The 23,843-nt window shown below is 38.5% G+C and overlaps 1 protein-coding gene across 2 annotated transcripts in view; it reads right to left on the bottom strand.

Annotated features, from left to right (window-relative positions):
- Window positions 1-226, bottom strand: part of KAT6A (lysine acetyltransferase 6A) — a 116,827-nt gene extending 116,601 nt beyond the window's left edge. For both annotated transcript variants that reach the window (XM_046648367.1, XM_046648368.1), the window contains exon 1: window positions 108-226. The gene's annotated coding sequence lies outside the window, so the exon portion shown is untranslated. The remainder of the gene's footprint in view (window positions 1-107) is intronic.
- Window positions 227-23,843: the final 23,617 nt, after the last annotated feature.

Genomic DNA, 23,843 nt, shown 5'->3' with positions numbered 1-23,843 from the left:
CCTGCAGCGGCCCGCCGACCCCGCGAGGCGGCGGAGCGGGCCCCGGGGCGGCTCAGCCTCGGGCTCGGCGGCCCGGGGCGGCCGGGGGCGGCCCCTCGGCTACTTACCGGGGGGAAAGAGAGCCGGGATCCCGGGGCCCCGGGCCGGACCGCGGAGATGCCCCAAACTGACACGGCCGCCATCTTGGAGACAGTGAGCTCCGGCCGGGGGGAGGGGAGGCGAGGCGGCGGAACAGCCGCGGGGGGAGGGGAAGCGTCGCGAGGGAACGGCGGCCTGGGGAGGGAGCGGGAACAGCCGGGGAGGGAGGCGAGGGGGAGGGAGTAGGGGGACCGCGGGAGGGGGGCGGCCGAGGAGCGGGAAGAGCTGGGCCGAGCGCCGGGAAAGGCCGGAGGGCGGGGCGGGGCAGGAGGGAAGAGCCGGCCGGGCGGGTCACGTGGGGCCGGTACAAAAGGCCAAAGTGGGAGGAGGGCCTGGTGGGGCTGGAGGCCAGCAACTGGGGGCTTCTTCTCGCCTTTCTCACGCGGTTAGGTCAGGCGGATACCCGGGAAAGAAGGAGGTGGTGTATCCCCATTACACAGCTGGGGACACTGAGGGCGGGCGCCTGGGTGGGGTGGCTTCAGTATGGCACGGAAATCCGGTAGCAGATGGGATCTGAACTCTTGATGGCGTTTGTTGACAGTGAGCAGATCCTCCCTCCCCACTTCTGCGCCCTCACCCCGCTTCCACAGCGACGCTCCCGGAACCTGAGGCCGGGAGCCGGGGCATGGGGAGGGGGCCAAGGGCGGGGAGGAAGTCGCCTCCCTTTTTCATTCCCTTTCGGCTCGCACCCTCAGCCCTCACTGCTCACCCCTGCTGTAGGAAAGAGTAGGTGCGACGAGGCGCGGGTCAAGGGTAGAACTTTGACAGCCGTGTCAAGTCCTTTCACCACAATGACTTCGTCCTCCCCACAACTGAGAGACTTGTTGGACCTTAGCGTTTTTACGGTATTTTTATGGGAAACAGCAAGGTCACACAGCTATTTCGTGGCACACATCTGAGTTTAGACCTACAGCTGTCTTATTCCAAGGCCTGCCTTCTACTCATGCCCTATGCAGAATTGCTCGTGTCTGAATCTGTGGCTGAACCACAAACCAGCACTTTTTCGTGGTCTGTCTTCTACTGACTGCATTTATGTTTCTTTGTCTCGTCTCTCATCTAGTTTAAACTCCTTGAGGCGGAGATTGTCATACTTTTTTTTTTCCTGCGTTCACTGGAAAAGCAGTAAATGACAAATACAAAGACATACCAAATGCTTAACAATTTTGCATAGAAGGTTTTCCTGCTGCTGTACCTTCATCTGCTTTGTGCCCCGTGCGTGGACTGTCTTCCCCAATACTTTCTCATTTTATCTCAGCTTTACCTTTCAAAGACTACTCTCTCTCTCACTGCCTTAACTTTGATGTTTGCTTCCTTTTCTGAACTTTTGTAGTATTAACTATTTTGCCCTGTTGGTTTGGCGCTTGGTGTTCAGCTCTTATATACATTTCATAAATATATTCGCAGATATATGCTCTTCTAGGATGCCTCTTTGCATTTCCAGTGGCATAGTGTTGTACAAGTAGTACAGACTCAAAAAAAGGTGTATAGTGAATGAACATTCTTCTTTTTTTTTTTTTTTTTTGAGGAAGATTAGCCCTGAGCTAACATCTGCTGCCAATCCTCCTCTTTTTGCTGAGGAAGACTGGCCCTGAGCTAATATCCGTGCCCGACTTCCTCCACTTTATATGTGGAACGTCTGCCACAGCATGGCTTGCCAAGCAGTGCCGGGATCCAAACCGGCGAACTCCGGCCACTGAAGCAGAACGTGTGAACTTAACTGCTATGCCACTGGCTAGCCCTGAATGAACATTTTTTAAGCCACTAAGAGAGAGAATTTCCACCCCCAACTCAAGCCCTGCCTTGTTTACACTTCAACCTATACCTTCCTATCTCTATAGCTTTTCTCCACTCTAATCCTTAGCTTTATTGTTCTATACCATAAACTCTCTAGACCATTCTCTGATAGCGTAAAAACATATTTTCAGATGATAGTCCAGCCAACTCAATATTCTCCCACTGACACTGATTTAAGTGTGGTGTGGTGAGATTCCTGAATCACTCTTTATCACCTATTTTCAAGAACTATCCCTACATTAAGAGAGAAATTTGGGGATACAAGATAATCTATTAGAAAGGACATTTTTCATCCTAGATAAATGAGGCATTCTCAGGTAAAGTGGGAGCTATTTGTAATAGAAATAGATCCAGAAAAAAAAGAGGGGATTCTGTTTTAGAAGAATAAACAAGGTCTTTTTTTCCCCTAAAGAGGACAGATAAAGTCATATTAATAGAAAGAAAATGAGTTCTTGTGAGACTAGTGTATGGTCTTCAGAAGAAGAATAATACAGAGATGAGTTGTGTTTGCTTTTGGATAATTTAGAAGAAAACTAGCTTCAGCCATTCCTGGGAAAAGACCAAAGTGGGGTCTAAACACACAGTAGCAAGAATTTAAAACAATTTGCGACAACAAAGCACAGTTTAGCTTTTCAAACAGCTTCCATAGAGAGTGTTTACTTTATATTTGCATAACTTAATGACACTTTCAGGAAGTCTTCTCATAATAAAAGGTTTGCAACAAAGACAGATTAAAGTCCTCATCTTCTGCATGTTAAAAAACAATCTGCATTACTGAAAGGACAGTTTTTCTTGGTTCAAACTTTACTCAGGATTTGTCCCTGTAGGGCTGGCAGCTAAAAGTTCTCTCTCCCTTCCACATTTTGCGCTAGGAATCCCTGCCTTTTCAGTTATACTTGTAACTACATTTTATGCAGAGTCCGGCTAAGCCTAAAATTGCAAGGCTGCTCTATCAGGTTTCAACAGGAAAAGTTTTTAGTCCAGTTACATGTACTATAATTGCCGCTGTATCTGAATTTATACCTCCCATCTTACTATTTATTTCCTTTTGTCCATTTACTTTATATCCCTTATTTTCTTCTTTCTTGCCTTCTTTTGAATTAATTAAAATATTTTATTATACCATTAACCTCCTTGATTAGCTTAATTTTACATTCTTTTAGAAGTCTTAGAGATTACAACGTGCCTGTTTGATTTATTGCACTCTGATATAAATGCTTACTTTCCCAAGAATGTCGAGATGTTAGAACACCATGCCTCCAACTTACCCCTTCCCCTTTTGGGTTTGTCATGGATTTTAACTGTGCATATATTTTAAGCCACAAAAGATTTATAAGCATTGTTCTGTACAGTTACTGCTCATTATATTGCCCTTTATGTTGCTTCTTGTTCAAATATGCATTTATGTGCTTCTGACAGGATTTTTTTCCTCCTGTTTGAATAAGTCCTCTGTTCAGGGCAGGTCTGCTGGTGACAAGTTCTCTCTGTTTTTGTTTGCCTAAAAACTTTATTTTATGCTTCATATTTTTGCTGGTTGTAGCATTCTACTTTGGCAAGTTTTTTTCAACACTTTAAAGATGTCCTTCCATTGTCTTCTGGTTTCCATCATTCCTGTGTTACTCTTTTGAAAAGCAATGTCTTTTTCCCCCTGGCTCCTTTTAGCATTTTTTTTCCTTTAATTTTCAACTGTTTTCCTGTGATTTGTCTACATGTGATTTTCTTTCTGTTTATCTGGGTTCATGAGTAGGATAAGTGCCACTCATGGAGTACCTTTTATTTGTAGCTTGATATCTTTAATCTGTGTTAGAAAATTCTTGGCCACTCTCTCTTATCTCTCTTTTCCTTTCAGGACTTCAATTCTACATATGTCAGAATTTTTCATTGTCTACCATCTGTATTTCCTATCATCTTTTCTGCCTGCTTCTTGTGCCTGAGTTTGTATATTTTCTACCCAACTATCCAAATCTTTTCCAAAATCTCCTTATTGAGTTCTCAATATTGGTCACTGTATTTTTAAGCGCTAGAATTTTCATATGATTTTTTAAAAAAATAAAATCCAATTCATTTGGAGAAATTCCCTATCTTTTTATTTATTTTCTCCACTTTTGCCTATACTTTCTTGAACATATCAATTCTAGCTATTTTAAATCTCTTTCTGAACATTACAATTGCTAGATCTTCTGTGAGTCTATTTCAGTTGTATATTCCTTCCCCTGGTTTTAGGTTGTTGTTTTGTTTTGTTTTGTTTTGTTTTACTGACTCTTGGCATGCCTGGTAATTTTTAATAGAATGCCACATATTAAGTATGAAAAATCATAGAGGCTCTGGATAATATTACTTTCATCCAGAGAAGGCTCACCCTGTCCTTGCAAAACAGAACGAGGGCTGAGCACCTTAATCAGTCAGAGACTGAGCTAACTTGAGGTTGGGTTTGGCAAGGCTTAATCCACCTCTTTTTTGCTGCTACTCCTACAGCACAGCCCTCCAGGTGTTCCAGTTGAGAGTCTTGTGTGTTCTCTGGGACCCTTGACCCCAGTGGATACTGAAGTCTAATCCTCATTTCCTCGGGACCATGAGACTGCAAAAAACTCTACTCCACTTTTCAGAGGCTTTCTGCTTGGTGTCTTAGCCTTCTAGCTCACGCATCTTCAGAATTTGGCAAGTGACTTGAGGGGAAACTGGCAGAGTATTAGGCTCCATTATTTACCTCCCTCTTCCCACTGGCAATCTGCTCCCTTGGGTCTTTAAGTTTTGTCTCTCCAGCCTTGCTTATCTGCCAAAATCCCTGCTGGTGTCTTTGCCTCTTAGGGATTCTTTCTTGGCTCCATTTCAAAACTCAGACTCTGGCCTTACATTCAGAATTTCCCTGAAGGACAAAGGTGCTGGAGAATGTCATCTCACCTCTGTGTAAGGCCTCCCCTTCTATGATGTGTCCTCTCAAGTCCTTGGTGCCTCAGCTGCTTGCCAATACTTTCAAATAGATGTTTTATATTGTATCTGCTCTCCTAATTGTTTTCAACTGGATCATTGGTTGGCTGTATGTACCCCATCAGACTCAGAACCACAAAAAGTTTTAAAAATGGAAACTTCTGGTCTTCCTTCTAATTAGGAGAATGTCTAAACAAAGCTTTGCCTGAGATATCAAGATACAGTTTCCAACACTGCGTGTGTATCAGAATCGCCTGAGTAGTTTTTAATAAGTAAAGAGTCCAGGATTCCACACCAGACCTACTAAATCTGAGTTTCTGAGAGTAAGATGAATTTGGTTCCGTATTTTAAAAAACTCTCCAGGTAAGAACTTCTACTGTGACCATGATTTAGTAATGGGGACTGGATTTATCCTCCCCTCTTAAGCAATGATAAAACCTGACAAAATATATGAAACAATGGTTTTCAGACGTTGGGCAATAGACACTGAAGGTCACTGATTACGGAAACAAGAGAAGTGAGCAAGTCGAGCCATACAATTGCCCCAGCCTCCTGCTTTGAGGCAGATTCCAGGCCACAGGACAGAGTTGGGGAGCCCAGAGCCCAGCAATATTCCTGAGTTGAGGAGACAAATAGCAGAACTGAAAGAGACCAAGGTAGCTAACGTCTGCAGGACAGAGAACCAGAAAGAGGGAAAATGCATTTCTAGAACTCCATATATCTACAGAAGAATCCTCTTGATTCTGTGGATGAGTATTGATTTGCACATGTTTGAGAAGAAACTAATTGGGGAAAAGGACCACCAAAAAAGGAGTAGGCAAAACGATTCCCAGAGCTCCCATATGGATGGAAATATAGTGCCTGTTTCCAGAAGCCAGAATGGAAAAAGCTTTCAACACTTTAGGCCTTAAGTAGAGTCCTCAGGAAGGTATAATCTTATTAGTGAGGATGAATTTACCCTATATTGAAGGTTAGGGGAGATATTTGAGGAAATAATGGCAGGAATATTCCCAAATTGAATAAAAACTGTAAACGCACAAATTCAAAGAGTTCAATGAACACCAAGCAGAATAAGCAAAATCATAACCATACCAAAGCACATTATTAAAAAATTGCTGAAAGCCAATGATAAAGAGAAAAATCCTGAGTTGCTGGAGAAAAAAGACACATGACATATAAAGCAACAAAGATGAGAATTACATCAGACTTCTCATTAGAAAGTATACAACCAAAAAGAAAATGAAAAAATATCTTTAGACTACTGAAAGACTAAAAAATCAACCTATAATTCTTTATTCAGCAAAAATGTCTTTCAGGAATGGGGGCAAAATAGACTTTTTCAGACACAAAAAAGCTAAGACAATTTATCACTAGCTGACCTGAACTGTCAGAAATGTTGAAAAACTTTCTTCAGAAAGAAGAGGAAAGGATATATCTTTTCTTAGATGGAAATTTGGATTTATAAAAGGTATTAAGAGTACTGGAAATGAGAAATATGTGGATAAGGATAATTTTTTTTTTAATTTTAATCTTTTTAAAAGATGATTGATTTTAAGGCAAATTAATAACAATGCATGTGAGTTTAAAACGTATGTAGAAGTGAAATGGATGATGGGGTTTTCTGGGGGAGAGGGAGTAACTGTTGCCAAGTTTTACACTGTAAGTGCAGTGGCACAATGTCTGAAGGTAGACTGTGGTAAGCTTAAAGATGCGTATTGTAAACTCCAGAGCAAGCACTAAAAGTAGTAATAAAACTGAGGTATAGTTAATAGGCCAATTCTGGAAATAAAATAGGGTCATAAAATTACTCAATCTGGAAGACAGGAAAGGAAGGGAAAAGGAGCAAAGGATAGATGAGACAAATAGAAAACGGTAGCAAGATGATAGATTTAAACTCAACCATGTTGGTAATTATATTACAGTCGTGCATTGCTTAATGACAGGGATACATTCTGAGAAATACATTGTTAGGCAATTTTGTCATTGTGCGAACATCATAGAGTGCACTTACACAAACCTAGATGGCATAGCCTACTACACATCTAGGCCATATGGTACTAATCTAATGGGACCACCATCGTATATGTGGCCCATCGTTAACTGAAATTTCATTATACAGTGTGTGACTGTAAATATAAATGATATAAACATCCAACTAAAAGCTACAGTTTATCAGATTGGATAAAGGTATGAACTAAATATGTGGTGTCTATAAGGAATACATTTCAAATAAAAAGACAAATAAATTAGAATTAAAAGAATGGGAAAAGATATACCATGCAAACCCTAATCAAAAGAATGCTAGGATAACTATATTAATATGAAAAGTAGATTTTAGAACAGGAAATATTGTCAGGAACAAAAAGGGATATTTTAGAATGATAAAAGGGTTGATTCATCAAAAGGACATAATCATAAATGTAAATGGAACTACTAACAGACCTTCAAAATACTGTAGCAAAAACTGATAGAAATGAAAAGAGAAATAGACAAATCTACAATTATAGTTAAAGATTTCAACATTCCTGTATCAATTATTGATAAAAAATCAGTAGAAAGAAAATGAGTGATGATACAAAATACTGGAAAAACATTGTCAACTAATTGAGATTTATAGAACATTGTACCCAACAACAGAATAATCCATGTTCTCTGCTAGTGCATACAAAATATTCACCAAGATAGACTATATTCTGGATCATAAAACAAGTTACAATAAATTTAAGAGGATTGAAATTATACAAAATATGATCTCTGACAAAACAAATTAAACTGAATACTAATTACAGAAATTTATCTGGAAAGTCAGCAAATATTTGCAAATCAACCAACACATGGATAAAAGAAGAAATTACAAGAGAAATTAGAAAATGTTTTAGTGAATGAAAATGAAAAGAATCATATCAAAACGTATGGAGTGCAGCTAAGTCAGTGCTTAAAGGAAAATTTAGAGCATTAAATGGTTATATTAGCAGAGAAAAAATGTCTCACGTCAATTAAATAAGTATCTATGTTAAGAAATTAGAAAAAGAAGAGCAAATAAAAAGTAAGCAGAATTGAGGAAATAATAAAGATCTGCAATCAATGAAATGTAAGGCAGAAAATCAATAGAGAAAAATTAGTGAAACTAAAAGATCGCTTGTTGAAAAGACTGATAAAATCAATTAAATTCTAAGAAGACTGACTGGGAAAACAAAGAGAGAAGACGTGAATTAACAACATAAAGACTGAAAGGGGAGACATAACCACAGATCCTACACACCTTAAAAGAACAATAAGGAATATTATGAACGACTTTATGCCAATATATTTGACAACTTAGATTAAATGCAAAAATTCCTTGAAAGCCATAATCTACTAAAGGTCACACAAGAAGAAATAGATAATTTGAATAATCTTGCATCTCTTAAAGGGATGGAATTTATACTTAAAAAAAAAAAAACCTTCCACAAAGATACTTCAGGCATATATAGTCTCACTGGTAAATTCTACCAAACATTTAATAAAGAAATAAAACCAAGTCCAGATAAATTCTTCCAGAAAACTGAAGGGGCGGGAATATTTCCCAATTTATTTTTAGAGGTCAGCATTACTCCGACTCCAACACCAGACAAAGGCATTACTATAAAAAGAATTTCTTTCATGAACACAGATGCATAGATGCAAAATTTTTTTTAAACTTTTAGCAAATTGAAGCTGACTGTATGTAAAATGGATAATATATCATGACCAACTGGGTTTATCCCAGGAATGTAAATCTGATTTAACATTTGAAAATCAATTGATGTAAATCACCGCATTAGCAGACTAAAAAAGAAAAACCATATGATCTCTCAGTAGATATAGAAAAAGAACTGAACAAAGTCCAACATCATTGCTGATAAAAATCTCTCAACAAATTAGGAATAGAAGAGAACATTCTCACACTGATAAAAGACATTTATGAAAAATCTACAACCAATGTGATACTTAGTGATAAAGGACCAATAGTTTCCCTTTGAGACGTGATCAGAACAAATGCATCTGCTGTCACCACCTCTATTCAACATTGTGCTCTAGAGTCTAGCCAGATCAATAAGATAAGAAAATAAAAAGGCATCCAGATTGGAAAGAAAGAAATAAAACTGTCTTCATTCATAGATGACATGATTATCTATCTAGAAAATCCTAAAGAATCTACAAATAACTACAGTCATCCCTCGGTGTCTGGGGGGGATTAGTTCCAAGACCCTCACAGATACTAAAATCCACAGATGCTCAAGTTCCTTACATAAAATGGTGTAGTATTTGCATATAACTTACATATTTCCTCCCATATACCTTAAATCATCTCTAGATTACTTATTATACCTAATACAATGTAAATGCTGTGTAATTAGCTGTTATACTGTGTTGTTTAGGGAATCAAGATAAGAAAAATAATCTGTACATGTTCAGTACAGATGCAACCATCATAGGGCTTTTGAGCCATGGATGGTTGAATCTGTGGATGCAGAACCCACAGATACGGAGGGCCAATTGTACTCAAGTTAATGTTTATCAAGGTTCCAGATATAAGATCAATATACGAAAACCAAGTGTAAAAACAATGTGATTAAAAAATGGGGAAAGAATTTGAATTGACATTTCTCCAAAGAAGATATACAAATGGCCAATAAGCACACAAAAAGATGTTCAATATCACTAATCATTAGGGAAATGCAAAACAAAACAACAATGAGATACCACCTCATACGCATTAGGATGTGTACTATGAAAAAACAAATAGGAAATAACAAGTATTAATGAGTACGTGGAGAAATTGGAACCCTTGTGCATTGTTTGTGGAAATGTAAAATGATGCAACCACAGTATGGTGGTTCCTAAAAAAATTAGAAGTAGAAACACCATATGATCCAGCAATCCCACCTTGGGGTATATATATCCAAAAGAATCAAAAGCAGGTCTTGAAGAAATAATTGCACATTCATATTTGTAGCAGAAATATTCACAGTACCCAAGGGGTGGAAGCAAGCCAAATGTCTATTGATGGATGAATGGATAAAGAAAATGCGGTATACACATTACAATGGAATATTATTCACCCTTAAAAATGAAGGAAATTCTGACACATGCTACAACATGCATGAACCTTGAGGACATTATGCTAAGTGAAATAAGCCAGTCACAAAAAGACAAAAACTTTATGATACCACTTATATGAAGTACCTAGAGTAGTCAAAGTCGTAGAGACAGGAAGTAGAATGGTGTTTGCCAAGGGCTGGGGGAAGGAGGAAATGAGAGTTATTGTTTAATGAGTACAGAGTTTCAGTCTTGCAAGATGAAAAGAGTTTGAAGATGGATGGTGATGATGGTTGCACAACAATGTGAATGTACTTAACACCACTGAACTATACATTTAAAAATGGTTCAGATGGTAAATTTTATGTGTATTTCACTACAATTAAAAAAGTGTATTTCTATATACCATCAACAAACCATTGGAGACGAAAATGTAAAAAATAATACATTTTAAAACAGCATCAAAAATATGAAATGTTGACAACATGGATGGACCTTGAGGGTATTATGCTCAGTGAAATAAGTCAGAGGGAGAAAGTCAAATACCGTATGATCTCACTCATAAGTAGAAGATAAAAACAACGACAGACGCATAGCATTGGAGACTGGATTGGTGGTTACCATAGGGGAAGGGGGGAGGGCAAAAGGGGTGATGAGGCTCACATGTGAGGGGATGGACTATAATTAGTTTCTGGGTGGTGAACATGATGTAATCTACACAGAATCCGAAATATATTATTATGTACATCCGAAAGCTATGTAACGTTATAACCCAATGTTACTGCAATTAAAAAAATTAAAAATGAAAGATTTGAGAAACATAAAAAAAATATGAAATGTTTATGGGTAAATTTAACAACAGATGTGCAAGATATGTTCATTGAATACTACAAAATATTGCTGAGAGAAATTAAAGATGACCCAAGAAACTGGGAAGCTATACTTGTTCTTAGGTTGGAAATCTCGATATTGTTAAGATGTCAATTATTCCCAAATTGATTCGTAGATTCAATGCAATCACAGCTATAATCCCAGCAGGATGTATTTGCAGAAACTGACAAGGAGATTCTAAAATTCTTATTGAAATACGAAAGATATAGTATTGTCATACAACTTTGAAAAAGAACAAAGTTGAAAGAGTTATATGGCTTGACTTTAAGACTTTCTGAATTTTCTCATGCATGGCACATCAGTTAATAGTGCTTAATGCCTACCATGTTATCACATAGGAAAGTTGTGAGAATTTTAAAAGTTACTATAGTTATAGCGCTAAAATAGTCTGCATTATATAGTAAGCACACTATAACGTTAACTCATTATTATTGTAGTATTTTAATTTGCATTTCCCCGATTACTAGTGAGATTGACCTTTTTTTCATATGTTTATTGGCCACTTGAATTTTCTTTTCTGTGAAGTCTTGTTCTAGTCTTTTGCCTATTTTTCTATTGTATTGCTTGTATCTTTCTTAGTTCTTTATATATTCCGAGTTCTGATACATGTCGGTTATATATGTTGCATGTTATTTCCCTAGTTTTTAGCTTATTTCCCTTTTCTTAACGCTGTCTTTTGGTGAACACTGGCTCCTATTAGTAATTTACATAAAAGTATCAATCCTCTCTTTTATCATTTGAATAGTGATAGTTGGTATGCTTGTCTTGCTTCTAATCTTAAAAAAGGAATGTTTTCAAAATGAGGATGATATTAGCTGTAGTTTTTGAGAATGCTCTTTAAGAGGACGAAGAACTTCTCTTCTATTCCCACATTGCTGAGAGTTTTTAACATTATCAAATGTTGAATTTTGTCAAATGCTTTTCCTGCAACTAATGACAGGATTTCTGATATTCTCCTTTAATCTCTGAATATAATGAGTGGCAATGATTGTTTTTCTTTTTCTTTTTTTTTTTGTTTTTTAAAGATTGGCACCTCAGCTAACAACTGTTGCCAATCTTCTTTTTTTTCCTTCTCCCCAAAGCCCCCCAGTACATAGTTGTATATTCTAGTTGTGAGTGCCTCTGGTTGTGCTGTGTGGGATGCTGCCCCAGCATGGCTTGATGAGCTGTGCCATGTCTGAGCCCGGGATCCGAACCAGCAAAACCCAAAACCCCGGGCCGCTGAAGCAGAGTGTGGGAACTCAACCACTTGGCCACGGGGCCGGCCCCAATGATTGTTTTTCTAATGTTAAATCAACTTTGCATTCCTGGGACAAACCCAACGTGGTCATGATATTACCTTTTTTTTTAAGAAATAACAGGATTAGATGCATCACTAATTTGTTTAGGATTTGTGTGATTATGTCCATGAGTGAATCTGATCTATAATTTTCCTGTCTTGATTTATTCTTGCTTGTTTTGGTATCAAAGTTATGCTGGCCTCATAAAATGAGAAAGGAGATTTCCTCCTTTTTCCATTTTCTAGGTAGCTTTATAAGATAAAATTATTTGTTGTTTACACATTTGGAAAAATCCACCAATAAAACTATCCAGATCTAGAGTTTTCTTTGTGGGAAAATGTTTGCATACTGATTCAATTCCTTAACAGTTGTAAAATTTTTATGGTTTTCTATCTTCTTTAATCAGTTTTGATAACATATTTTTCTCAGAATTTGCCCATTTCATTTTCATTTCCAGGAAGTTGTTTATAATATCCTTTTATAATCCGTGTAATTTCTGTAGTATCTGTAATTATGTTTTCTTCATTACTCTTAATATTGTTTATTTTTGTCATCTCGCCTTTTTTTCCTTGAGCGTTATTGGCAGAAGTTTATCAGCGCTATACATCTTTTCAAAGAAATAACTTCTGGATTTGCTGATCTTCTCTATTTTTTATTTATTTTTATTTCCTTAATTTCCATCTTTATCATTAATATTTCTTTTTCTCCTATTTTCTTTCGATTTATTCTTTTTTTTTTTTTTAAAGATTTTATTTTTTTCCTTTTTTCTCCCCAAAGCCCCTCTGGTACATAGTTGTATATTCTTCGTTGTGAGTCCTTCTAGTTGTGGTATGTGGGACGCTGCCTCAGCGTGGTTTGATGAGCAGTGCCATGTCCGCGCCCAGGATTCGAAGCAACGAAACACTGGGCCGCCTGCAGCGGAGCACGCGAACTTAACCACTCGGCCACGGGGCCAGCCCCTCGATTTATTCTTTTGTTCTCTAACTTGAGTGGATTTTTAGAACATTTTTTCTTCTTTTCTAATATAAGAATTTAACACTTTTACGTTTTCATATGTGGTATTTTCATCATTTTTACATTCTAAATATTTTTCTGTTATTTAAAATTGTATTTGTTAATTTTCAAATATAGGGAATTTTTTGCTTATCTTTTTATTATTCATTCCTAACTTAATTGAGCTATAATTAAAGAACGTAACCCACATAAGTTTAATCCTTTGAAAATTTGTTGAGAATTGCTTTATGGCCTAACGCATGTGATCAATTTCACAAATATTTCACTGTGCTTGAAAAATATTGGAAAAAAATACTCTGTATCTGGAAATTGGATCTTCTTAATTCTGTTGGTTAAATCTTTAGTTTCCTTATGATGTTTTTCTCCTGCTTGATTTACCCATTGTTGAGAGTAATGTTGTAAAATCTACTATGATAATAGATGTCTATTTTCCCTTGAAATTCTCTCCAAGTTTAGAAATACAAATGTGCTTTTAGGCTATGTTATTAGGTGCATACACATTAGAATTGTGATATCATTCTAGGAAAGTGAACCTTTTTATCATTACAATCATGCTGTGCTTTACAATGGGGATATGTTCTGAGAAATGCGTTGTTAGGTGATTTCATCCTTGTGGGAACATCATAGAGTGTATTTACACAAACCTAGATGGTATAGCCTACTTCACACCTAGACTATATGGTACTAATTCTATGGGACCACTGTCACATATGTGGTCCATCATTGACCGAAACATCTTTATGTGGGGCATGACGGTATACTGTAATATATAAGCTCTAGTAGTGCTTTTTGCGTTAAAGCTTATTAGCTTTCTTTTGGTTAGTATTTGCCTGCTATATCTTTTTCTGCTCTTTTCCTTCAACTTTCTGTATCTTTATGTCTTAGAAATGTCTCTTGTAAGCCATTTTATATCTTGATTTTTAAAAATATAGTATTTAGGGCCTGGCCTGTAGCCTAGTGGTTAAGTTCAGCACTCTCTGCTTCAGCGGCCTGGGTTCTGTTTCTGGGTGTGGACCCACACATTCATTGGTGGCCATGTTGTGGCGGTGACCCACATACAAAATAGAGCAAGCCTCGCACAGATGTTAGCTCAGGGTGAATCTTCTGCAGCCAAAATATATATATATATTTTTTTTTTCCTTAACTGAGCTTTTAGTCTGTTTATTTTTTATTTATATTTACTTCTACTATTTTATTTTGTAGTTTCTATTTATCCTGTCTTTTCTATATTCATTTGTAGTTACTTTCTTGCCTTATTTGGATTTTTTTAGATTTTTTAAAAGTCTCTACTGATTTGGATGATGACTATCCTTTTTTTAGTGGTAATGCCAGAAATTCTAATACGTATACTTGTCAAAGTTTAAAGTTAATATCTTTGTCATCTTCTTGAATGGCACAAGACTCCTAGGACATTTAAAGTGTGATCCTCCCCTCTTATGTACTTGATATTGTTTTCATGTATATTGTCTCTCTTTTTTAAGCCCTCAAAATGTTATTGTTTATATAGTTGATGTGCATTTAGAATTACCTAAATACTTATAATTTCTACTCATCATTCCTTCTGGAATCTCAGACCTTCACGTGGGATCATTTCACTCTGCTTAAAATATATCCTTAAAATTCTCTTCAGTGAAGATCTTTTGAAAGCAAAGGTATTATCCTATTTTTTTTTTTTTACTTCTTAGTTTGAAATTATGTTTTTCACTTTTATTTTGAAATAATTTTCAATTTATGGAAGAGTTCCAAAGATAGTACAGAAAGTTCTATATACTTTTCCCCCAGCTTTTGGGAAGAATACCATGGAGACGATGTGCCCTTCCCTTCGCATCCTCTCAGGGGCTACATGATATTGATGTGCTATCATGATATATATCATGATGTTAATCTTGATGGCTTTGGTAAGGGGGTTTCTCTTCCATAAAGTTCCTGTTGTTCCATTCTATGCCCTGGAAGCCAGTCATCCAGGCCAGCCAGCAATCAAGGGGAAGGTGAACTCCACCTCCTGGAGCGAGGAGTATTAAAGAATTTGTGGACACGTGCTGAAGCCACCAAGCCCCCACGCACTGAATTATCCTCTAGATGGTGAAGGGATGGTGGCAAGGTTTGCAGAAAGAAGCAGGTTATGAGAGCTTCCCTCCAAACTGTAAATCGTACTGGAATTTGGGCTGGTCCCTGTCACTCTCATATGGCAACCTTTCTTGGCTCCCTATCACCTATGGAAGAAAGCCCACACTTCTTGGTGAGACCCACAAAGTTTCCCTGCTAACCCCATTTTCTTGTCCTCCCTGTCCTCTGCCTTCCTGAATTACCTGCAACGCCTCAGACATGCTATGTTTTCTTGTATTTACATGAGTCTGCATATGTAGTTCCATTCTGACTGGAAAATTCTTTTCCTACTTTGTCTCTCTGAGGCTGTGGGAATTATATTAATGTTCCCAACTGTCCGACAATAGACCATTCCACCATTCCATAGGGGCAGCTAGCTATCTGCTGTTAGGTGATTGAATACGTGGTATTATCATTATCAGTTAATCCTGAGAAGATAAACCCATTACCTTTCTTCTTCTTCTTCTTCTTCTTTTTTTTTTTTTTGAGGAAGATTAGCCCTGAGCTAACATCTGCTGCCAATCCTCCTCTTTTTTCTGAAGAAGGCTGACCCTGAGCTAACATCCATGCTCATCTTCTTCTACTTTATATGTGGGACGCCTACCACAGCATGGCTTGCCAAGCGGTGCCATGTCCACACCCGGGATCTGAACCGGCGAACCCTGGGCCGCTGAAGCTGAACGTGTGCACTTAACTGCTGTGCCACGGGGCGAGCCCCTGTTGAGCATTTTGTCAAATGCTTTATCTGTATCTATTGGGATGATCAAATGGTTTTTGCCCTAAATTCTACAAATGTGGTGTATGACATTGATTTTCATATCTTAGACCAATCTGGAATTCCTAGAATAAATTCCACTTGGTCTTGGTATATAATCCTTTTTCTGTGTTGCTGGGCTCATTGTGGTAGTATTTGCTGAGGATTTTTACACTATATTCATAAGGGCTATTGTTCTATAGGTTTCCCCCGTTACTTGTGATCTTTGTCTGGTTTTGGAATCACGATAGTACTGCCCTCAGTGAATGAATTGGGAAGTGTTACTTCTTCTACATTTTGGAAGACTTTGTCAAGGATTGGTATGATTCTTCTTTAGATGTTTGGTAGAATTCACCAGTGCAGTCATCTGGGCCTGAGTTTTTCTTTGAGGTGACAAATAAAAATGGCAAGCAATAGGATATATTGGAGAATATGAGGAAGCCATTTGGTATAAACCTAATTCAGCCTGACCTTGTCTTTCCAAAAGGGCCTGACCGTGGCTGTTGAGCATGCATTGTATATCTGCTTTAGATATTCCCTATGGCAAGAGCAAAAGGCCCTTGAGATAAAGGTGCAACTTCCCTCCCCCTCCCAACGTTGGCATCTCCTTAAGGATTAAGCATCTTTCCTTAGGCTAGAAACTGATTGCTGTGCTCACCTGTGACCGCCCAGCTGGAGACAATAGACTTGCCTCCTGCTACGCCCACCAAGATAGCAGACCCACTACCTGCTGTGTCCATCAAGCGCTGTGCCGACAGGGCAATCTTGTGACTATTGTGGGAGGGACATTTCAATCATATGTGAAACACCCTGTTTGGGGGTATACAACCACTCTGTGCACCCCACTTCTTCAGTGCCCTTTCTTCCTTTGGGAAGAAAGGCCCCGGGCCATGGTCCTCAGATTTCAGCACAGAATAAACTCACCCAAATTTTCATTTACAGATTGTTTATGGATTATTTTCGTCGACAGAGGGAAGTTTTTAAATTACTCATTCAATCTCTTAACTTGTTATAGGTCTATTCAGATTTTCTGTTTTGTCCTGCATCAGTTTGGGTTCTTTTTGTTTTTCTAGGAGTTTGTCTGCTTCATCTAGTTATCTAATTTAGATATATACAGTTGTTCATAGTATTTCCTTTTAATCCCTTTTTTTCCCTGTAAAATTGGAGTGATGTCTCCTTTTTCATTTCTGACTTTAGTAATTTGAGTTTTCTTTCTTTTTCACTCCTCAGTCTAGCTAAAGGTTTATCAATTTTGTTGATATTTTTTAAGAACCAAACTTTCTCTATTGTTTTTCTATCCTCTGTTTCTATTTATTCCCACTCTAGTCTTTGTTGTTTCCCTCCTCCTGCTTGCTTTGGGTTTAGTTTTCTCTCCTTTTTCTAGTTTCTTTAATTGGCAAGTTATTGACTTGAGATATATCTTATTTTTTAATATAGATATTTAGTGGGTGAAGTTAATTCTGATCACCTGGCCAAGTTATTGTCTGGTTTCACAACCTTAGATTTACTATTTTTCTCCTTGTAACTAATAACCAATCTATGGGGAGACATTCTTTCAACTTTCTCCAGAGCTTTTCTGGTGAGGTAAACAGTTGTACATTGTTTTAAGGCACAAGCTATCAATGAAAAGTTTCCCCCCGCCTCGACATCTAGTATCGCTCATACCAGATGTCTAGTGTAGCTCATAAGCCACCTCATCTTGGGAGTAGATTTTTTTCCTGAAACAAATCATTTGAGTAGCCCTTCTTAATTAGGCACTTAATTGCCCTGGGATAAGGATGTAGCATGACCATTTGTTAATGGCTTGACAAAGGCTGCCCCTCCCAATACTCCTTGCTATGATGCCAAGAGGAAAGGATATTTTGCGTAAAGACCAGGATTCCTCCAGAATATTGAGACCCTCATGCACACATTCCTCCCATCTTGAGGGACAATGTTAGAATATTTCAGCTGTGTTGAGTCAGACCTGTCTGAAATACTTCATCAGGAAAAGATCCCAAGTGTCCCCAGGCAGTTGCTTATTATGAGGGAAGGGGAATCAGAACCAAAATCCAGGCTAGATTGTCAGGGTGGCTGTGTAACTAGGAGCATTGTCACATGGGGCAGACTGGGCGCGCCTCCTGACCCAACCATCCAGGGCGTGGTGAATTTGAGGAACTAAGGCAGCGTGTCTGAATAGGGAATAAAGAGCCCGTACCTGGGGAAGCCCAGGCAGGGAGTGGGCTCTGCAGTAATGGGAATGGGGGTCATTACAGGACCCAGCAGGGTCTCCAGTTCTCTCTCCAATGAGGTGGATTACTTTGAATATGTGACATTATGTGTGCACTGACCTGGTGAAGCTGGTTATTCCAGTTGTACTGTTTGGGTTTTATTTAATGTGGCTACTTTAATTGACTTACTTTTATATCATCTGTTATGCCTAGAAAAAGATTAGCTTCCTAAGGTAAGATAGAATTCTGAAAGGAATTCTGCTTATTTTGTTTTACACACGTTAGTAATCAGATAAGGTCTGCCTGATTTAGATCTCCATATTTAACAACATGTGAAGCAACGCTTTAACTTTATGAAATCAAAAGATCGTTTGATGAATAAAGAACACAGGTTTCCAGCAATAAGGCTAAATGGAGGCTCTCCAAAGCATCTGAAAGGCCAACCGAAATATTAAAGTCATTCATTTAAATAAGTGGATGTATCTGAGGTCTTCAGGTGGGATTCCTCTGATGTCCTGAGCAAACAAGCGCAGTCCGTGGAAGGGAGGAAGGAAACGCTGAAGCTGCCGCTTCATACCCCACGCCTCTCCCCGGGCACCTGGTGCCAGGCGCTGGGTGTGTGCAGGCCAGGAGCCCCCCAGAGAAAGCCAGGACTCAGCAATGGGAAAACTGAACTAGGAGCATGTAAACCTAGAAGAGGCACATGGCAACTAAAATTGTTTCCACGTTATCTTTGTGCAGAAGGTTTTTATAAAAAAGAAAAAGCTTTCATTGACATTTTCTGGCTACTAGCTTTTTTTTTTTTTTTTGAGAGTTCCTGGCCCAAATTTTCACTCTTGACATAGCCCAGAAAACTAATAGCTGAAAATTTTAGTTTCAAGTGGAGCAGATCTGTAGTGCCCCAGACACCTGGCAGAAGCAATGCGACATTCCCTGGAGGAAGGTACCTCCTCCTAGGCCTTGGAAAAAGTCTGACAGAAACATTTAAATAAAAATGAGCCAACAACCCCAAATCACAAAATGCACAAGGAAACAAGCCGTCATTAGCAAGATTCAGCAAAACAAATGAGCTAATCCTATTAAGACTTCAGATATGGGAATTATCAGATAATAGCCAGATAAAACATGGGGTGCCCCATTAAATTTGAATCCTACATAAGTAATGAATAAGTTTTAAGTATAAGTATGTCCCATGCAATATTTGGGACATGCTTATACTAAAAATTTATCATTTACCTGAAATTCAAATTTAATTTGGCATTGTGTATTTTTAATTGTTAAATGTCACAACCTTATAGACTGTAAAGTAAATATGTCTGATATGTTTATGAAATAAAAGAAGGAATTGGAAAGATGAGTCATGTGCAAAAAATCAGAAATGACTAGATAGATATGAAAAAGGCACAAATGGACCTTCTACAAGTGGAAAATATAAGAATTAAAAATAACTAAATAGAGGAATTAGGGATAAGTATACCAATGCTACAGCTTACTTTATGTACAACAAAAGCTGGACTGATGGATGTGTAGAGGGATAGACAGGTACAGAGATATATGAAAAAGCAAGTACAGTAAAATGTTGATTGTAGAGTATAGGTGGTGAGTATATGAGATTTTAGTGTAAAATTCTACTTATCTGTATTTTGAAAATTATCTTAATAAAATATCATGAAATAAAACCAGAAAAATTAGACAGCATAATGGATGAAGTTTAAATACTGAACTAGAAGACAAATCTGGAGGAATTTCAAAGAATGCAGCCCAGAACCAAAGAGATAGAGACTATGAAAGGCTAGTTAAGTTATGCATTGGTAAAGAGAGAAATTGCCATCTGTTCTAAGAGAGTTCCAGAAGGAGATAACAGAAAACGAGAGAAGCAATATTCAAAGTAATAGTGGCTGAGAATTTTTCATAACTGATGCAAGACAGTAATCCACAGATTCAACAATTCCAATAAATTCCAAGACAGAGAAATAAAAAGAAATTTACTTCATACTAAAGAAATTTCCAACGGAGTCACAAAGAATGAAAATGATCCTAGAAAGAAGATCTGAGATGTGAGAAATTCTAAACAAACATTGATTGTTATAAAACAGTAATAATAATGTTTAATTTGTGGGGTTAAAAAAATAGTGAGCTAGAACAACCTAGTTGGACCGCCGTAACAATGTAAGCCTGGAAGGGGGTTATTGGAGTTAGAGGATTATTTGGAGTTAAAGGTATCAATTATCTGTAGGGTTTTTTTAAAGGTAGATAGTCAAGCTAAAATTTGAAGCACAACTACTATAAGAAAAAACTTTTAATTCCTGTCTGTAAAGCCAGTAAAGAGCAAAAACTGAAAAGATTTTTCTTTTTTTTAAGGAAGATTAGCCCTGACCTAACTACTGCCAATCCTCCTCCTTTTGCTGAGGAAGACTGGCCCTGAGCTAACATCCGTGCCCATCTTCCTCTGCTTTATATGTGGGAGGCCTACCACAGCATGGCTTTTGCCAAGCAGTGCCATGTCTACACCTGGGATCCGAACCAGCAAACCCTGGGCCACCAAGAAGCGGAACGTGCGAACTTAACCACTGTGCCACTGGGCTGGACGCTGAAACGATGTTTTTTAAAACTTGGTATATTCTTTTTGCAGATAAAGAAATAAATCCAAATATGTCAGTAATAATAAATGTAAATAGATTGAAGAACACAGTAAGTATAGATTTCCAGACTCAGTGTGTCTGCCCAGTTCCTTCTCCCCAACTCACCTTTCGGATAAGTGGCTCCCACAGAATGAGAGGGGTGGAGGGAAGAGCACTGCTGCCCTCTCAGAAGCCCCTCCAAGGTGGAAACTGGAAGCTACAGAAACCCAACAACTTTTACCACTCTTAGGTTCTAGATACAGTTCTTTCTGTCTTTATGCTATTTCATAAAATTCAGTAAGATATGAGCTTCAAAAATATTTAAAAATCTACAAAGGATAAATTGTTGTTAGTGCCATGGAGTCAGTTCTGACTCCTAGCGCCCCAGCGTACAGCAGAGTGGAGCACTGCCCGGTCTTTCTGTGCCGTCCTCTCACCTTCCGGCGCTATATCAGACAATGCTCCGCTGCTATTCATAGGGTTTTCATGGCCAGTTTTTTCAGAAGTGGGTGGCCAGGTCCTTCTTCCTAGTCTGTCTTAGTCTGGAAGCTCCGCTGAAACCTGTCCACCATGGGGGACCCTGCTGGTATTTGAATTACAGGTAGCATAGCTTTCAGCATCACAGCAACACACAGCTGCCACAGTGTGACAATGGACAGACAGGTGGTGTGGTTCCCTGACTGGGAAATGAGTCCAGGGTGGGTGGGGAGAGTGCCGAATCTTAACCACTAGACCACCAGGGCTGGCATAACAGGTAGGAGATAACCACATATAAAATTTTCTTAGGAAAATACCATGTATGAATATATCCTGTACAGGGAAAAATGAAACTCTTGCCAAATACGACAGTAAGATTATGAATTTATATAGGTCTACTCCCTTTTACTATTTCTTCCCATTTCTCATTCTTATTTAATAAACTCAATTTTTACAATTTCTAAAGTAGTCCCATCTATAAGTAATAAACAATATTTTCGACCACTAATCGAAAACATTGTAATACATTCTATTTCATGATTATAACACTGGAATACAAAAATGTCTTCTGAAATCCTTTGGGAAAAAAAACTATAGACAACATTATGGCTGATGCTCCAATATCTACTCCAACTGTCCCCAGCAGCAGTGTGGTTGGGGGAACTGACCTCAGCTCATTGGGCGTGGCCCAATTAGTCTAAAGGTGTTCTTATCCTGGTCCATGCTTTGTTCAAGAAGGAGCATCTTTTTCCGTTTTAGTCAAGGAGACATGAGGAGAAGTTGGACCGAAGGTTTCTAGGAAACTTCTTTCTTGTCCTTAATGGGGAACTCTGGGAAGCTGGACGCATTCTGTCCCTGTGGATGTGAGGAAGAAGCATTTAGCCTCAACTTTTATCAGGAGCCATTCTGCCTGAAACATCTCCCAGGCCCACTCTGCCTCTGGATTTCACCAGCTAACCTAAACAAGGTCTTCATTAGTTAAGTCAGTTTGAGTCCTGTTTTCTATTACTAGGAGCCAAAAAGTCCCTAACTTATATGATAACTAAGGCTTCATATTGAGACATTATTGAAATATTCTCCTATAAAGCCACTGCTGAGACAGCTCACTTCTTAATGAGTTTGGAAAGCTTAACAAGAACTACTTAGTTTGCATATTAGTGAAATAAGGATATGCAACTTTCCTCTACATTTTCAAGTGTATGTGGGAATCATTATATGACAAACACTGGTAGTTGCCTACCCAATATCTTCTTTCTCCTTCTTTACTAATGGAACTCAGTTATATTCTGGACAGCAAAATGTGCCTTTAAGATGACATATCCTAGTTTCTCTTGAATCGAGGGAGACCATCAATGAAATGTAAAAGGAAGTTATTGGGTAGGACTTGCAGGAAAGCTCCTGAAAAGGGGAGAGACTCTGATATGTACTCTCTTACTTCTTGTACCTTCTTGTTTTCTGGAATGCTGACATAAGGGTTGGAACTCCAGGAGCCATTTTAGACCATGAAGCAAACTTGAGGATGGAAGCCACATGTTAAAATGGTGGATCCAAAAGATAGAAGGAGCTTGGGTATCTGATGACTGCAGAACTGCCATACCAGACCAGGGCTGCCTGCCTCTGATCTTCTTTTACATGAAAAGGAATACACCTGTATCTTGTCTGATTGCTTATTTGGATTTTCCATTCTATATGCCGCCAGAACCTAATCCTAATTAATGCATGGTGTGCCACAGTTAAGAACAGAAGTTCTGTAATGAGACAAATCTGAAGAACCTCCTCTGCAACTAATTAGCTAAGTGACCTTGGGCAAGTTAGTTAACCTAAGTCTCAGTTCATCATCTGTAAAATGGGGATAATGGATGGTACCTACACCATAGGGTTGTTGTGAAGATTGAATGTGATAATACATGGAAGATGCCCAGTACAGCCTGGCACAGGTTAACTATTTAGCGAATGTCAGTAGTATAATCTATTATTTCTAAATAAATGTAGAGGCTAGCCAAACCAAGCCACCTGTATTATAGAGAGAAGGCAAAGAAGAAATCAGTGGTCTCCAGCCTGAGCTAAGACCTTGGCACTCCTTGTTAATCTTGCTATGTATCTTTTGTCATCTAGCTTTCCCATTCCTCAAACTTCCAGCATATTCTTTCCAAACCTGTGCCTCCTCTCAAGAACACTACCCCTCTCAGCATATGACATTGCTTCCTACTTCATAAAGAAAATTGGGATTAAACAGAGTGGAACCCCTGAATGTTCTGACCCCATACCAACTAACATCTTTCCGGGGAATTTCTTCTCCCTTCAGAAGCTAATCCTTCTACCCATAATTTGGACAATTCCTCTCATCAACTCAGAGAGCTAGGCTCATTATACCCCATCTCCCTCTCTTGCCTCTCAGTTTATAGACCTGCTCAATCTCAGCCAACTTACAAAAATCAAGACAAAACAAACGCTATCCCTTTTTTGACCCTTAGTACATCTGTAGCTATTGACCTTTATTCCTGCCACTCAGAGCCAAACTATTTATTAAGAGAATAGTCTACATTCATTATTTCCACTGCTAAATTGC

This window comes from Equus quagga, chromosome 22 (assembly GCF_021613505.1).
Source record: "Equus quagga isolate Etosha38 chromosome 22, UCLA_HA_Equagga_1.0, whole genome shotgun sequence".
In the NCBI taxonomy this organism is placed as follows: domain Eukaryota; kingdom Metazoa; phylum Chordata; class Mammalia; order Perissodactyla; family Equidae; genus Equus; species Equus quagga.
This window is presented reverse-complemented; position numbering and strand designations above follow the sequence as displayed.